This window comes from Nematolebias whitei, chromosome 9 (genome assembly GCF_014905685.2).
Source record: "Nematolebias whitei isolate Nwh7 chromosome 9, NemWhi1, whole genome shotgun sequence".
NCBI lineage: Eukaryota > Metazoa > Chordata > Actinopteri > Cyprinodontiformes > Rivulidae > Nematolebias > Nematolebias whitei.
The window spans coordinates 51197897-51201291 of record NC_056506.1 but is presented as its reverse complement, the minus strand read 5'-3'; the positions used below and the strand labels follow the sequence as shown (position 1 = coordinate 51201291).

Here is a 3395-nt window from a genome sequence, read left to right as displayed (position 1 = left end):
CTGTTAGGTTCCATGTTGTTTTACAACAGGTCCTGTTAGGTTCCATGCTGTTTGACAACAAGTCCTGTTAGGTTCCATGCTGTCTTACAACAAGTCCTGTTAGGTTCCAAGTTGTTTGTTTCTTTGCAGCGGTCAGTCATTTAAATCAAATGTTTGCTGCAATCCTTCGACTTCAATTAGTTGAAATCAGGTCTCTCTTGCAAATGAGTCCTCAAGGCTCTGTGGGATTAACCGTCTAAATAAAAGGTTGAATGAATTGAATTAGGTCTGTTTGGTTTCCAACCATGTCTCTGGACTTCTCTCTCTTGGCCTCTTGTCCCCAGAGCTCAGACCTGGCTGCTGGCAGCAATCTGAGTTCTGAGGATCAGTTCCGGTGCTCCGTCTGTCTGGACCTGTTCATTGACCCGGTCAGCACACCGTGGACACCACTTCTGTAAAACATTCTGCGTGAGTGTCCTCTTTTTAAAGAGCACTTCTCCACGAGGCCTCAGCTCAGAGTCAACACCTTCATCAAAGAGATGGTCATTCAGTTCAGACAAGAAGCTCAGCAGAAAACCATCTGCAGCTCAGAGAAACAAGCTGCAGAACCAGAAGTTCCCTGTGATGTCTGCACTGGACCCAAACTGAAGGCCCCGAAGTGTCTGGCCTCCTTCTGTCAGACTCACCTGGAGCCTCACCTGCCAGCTTCATGCCTGAGCAGACACCAGCTGGTGGATCCTGTGGAGAACCTGGAGGACAGAATGTGTTTAATAATAAAAAAATAAAGTGCTATGTGATGTCATCACTATGTTCCCATACGAAGATGAAACTGGCTCTCTGCATTAAACCCATCACACCTGGGATACACCCAGGTGGAGCAGTGGGCAGCTGTGCAAGCACGATCAACCTCTGCAGCCGTTTTGTAAGACCCACCAGATGTGCGTCTGCTCATGTTTTGGACCACAAGACTCATGAGTTTGTTCCTCTGAGAGAAGAATAGCAGAGCAGAGCTGAGGAACACAAAGGCTGAAGTTCAGCAGATGATCCAGAACAGATGGCTGAAGATCCAGGAGCTGAGAGAGTTGGTGAAGACCAGTAAAGATGCTGCAGACAGAGAGAAAGCTGAAGGTCTTCAGCTCTTCACTGATCTGATGGACTCTGTTGAGAGGAACAAGAAGAGCTTCATGAAGGAGATCGAAGACAAACAGAAACTACAGAGAAACAGGCTGAAGACTTCATCAAACATCTGGAACAGGAGATCTCTGGGCTGATGAATGGAGCTCTGAGATGAAGCAGCTCTCACAATCTGAAGACCACCTTCTCCAGAGCTTCAGGTCCCTGAAAGCTGCTCCACCCACCAAGAACTGGACCGAGGTCAGAGTCCATCCTCCATCATATGAGGGGACTGTGGTGAGAGCTGCGGCTCAGCTGGAGCAGAACCTCAGGCAGAACATGAAGAAGCTTCATGTGAGGAGGCTCCAGCAGCTTGTAGTGAACATGACTCTGGATTAGCACATCCTGGTCTCATCCTGTCCGTTGACAGGAAACAAGTGAACCACGGAGACGTGAGGAAGGAGCTTTCAGACAACCCAGACAGGTTCTCCAAGTGGGTTTCTGTTTTAGGGAAACAAAGTTTCTCTTCAGGCAGATTTTACTTTGAGGTTCAGGTTAAAGGAGAAAGTGACAAAGATGTGGGCGTGGCCAGGAAATCCATCAACAGGAAGGGAGTGTCCACAGAATGGTTCTGGATTGTTTGGTTGAGATATGAACACAAAGCTGCTGCATGGTGTCCTGTCAATCAATCAGCCTGATGTCCTGTCAATCAATCAGCCTGGTTACCTGTCAATCAATTAGATTGATGTCCTGTCAATAAATCAGCCTGGTTTTCTGTCAGTCAATTAGCTTGATGTACTGTCAATCAATCAGTCTGGTGTCCTGTCAGTTAATAAGCCTGATGTCATGTCAATCAATCAGCCTGGTTTTCTGTCAATCAATTAGCTTGATGTCCTGTCAATTAATCAGCCTGGTTTCCTGTCAGTCAATTAGCATGATGTCATGATAATCAATCAGCCTGGTTTCCTGTCAATCAATTTGCTTGATGTCCTGTCAATCATTCAGCCTGGTGTCCTGTCAGTCAATTACCTTAATGTCTTGTCAATCAATCAGCCTGATGTCCTGTCAATCAATCAATCAGCCTGGTTTTCTGTCAATCAATTAGATTGATGTCATGTCAATCAATTTGCTTGATGTCCTGTAAATCAATCAGCCTGGTTTCCTGTCAATCAATCAGCCTGATGTCATGTCAATCAATCAACCTGGTTTCCTGTAAATCAATTTGCTTTATGTCCTGTCAATCAATCAGCCTGGTGTCCTGTCAATCAATTAGCCTGGTTTCCAGTCAATCAATTTGCTTGATGTCCTGTCAACCAATCAGCCTGGTTTCCGGTCAATCACATAGTTTGATGTACTGTCAATAAATCAGCCTGGTGTCCTGTCAATCAATCAGCCTAGTTTCCGGTCAATCAATTAGCTTGATGTACTGTCAATCAATCAGCCTAGTTTCCGGTCAATCAATTTGCTTGACGTCCTGTCAATCAATCAGCCTGGTTCCCTGTCAATCAATTTGCTTGATGTCCTGTCAATCAGCCTGATGTCATGTCAATCAATCAGCATGGTTTCCTGTCAATCAATTAGCTTGATGTCCTGTCAATCAATCAGCCTGATGTCATGTCAATCAATCAGCCTGGTTTCCGGTCAATCACATAGTTTGATGTACTGTCAATAAATCAGCCTGGTGTCCTGTCAATCAATCAGCATGGTTTCCTGTCAATCAATCAGCCTGATGTCATGTCAATCAATCAGCCTGGTTTCCGGTCAATCACATAGTTTGATGTACTGTCAATAAATCAGCCTGGTTTCCGGTCAATCAATTAGCTTGATGTACTGTCACCTGGTTTCCTGTCAATCAATTAGCTTGATGTCCTGTCAATCAATCAGCCTGATGTCATGTCAATCAATCAACCTGGTTTCCTGTCAATCAATTTGCTTGATGTCCCGTCAATTAGCCTGGTTTCCTGTCAGTCAATTACCTTGATGTCTTGTCAATCAATCAGCCTGATGTCCTGTCAATAAATCAATCAGCCTGGTTTCCTGTCAATCAATTAGCCTGATGTCCTGTCAATCAACCAGCCTGATTTCCTATCAATAAATCATCCTGGTTTCCTGTTAATCAATTAGCCTGATGTCCTGTCAATCAATCATCCTGGTTTCCTGTCAATCAATTAGCCTGATGTCCTGTCAATCAATCAGCCTGGTTTCCTGTCAATCAATCAGTCTGTTGTCCTGTCAATCAATCAGCCTGATGTCCTATCAATCAATCAGCCTGATGTCCTATCAATTAATCAGCATGATGATAT

The 3395-nt window shown here is 44.7% G+C and overlaps 1 pseudogene; it reads left to right on the top strand.

Moving 5' to 3' along the window:
* Positions 1-284: 284 nt before the first annotated feature.
* Positions 285-1790, top strand: LOC119414338 (annotated as a pseudogene).
* Positions 1791-3395: the final 1605 nt, after the last annotated feature.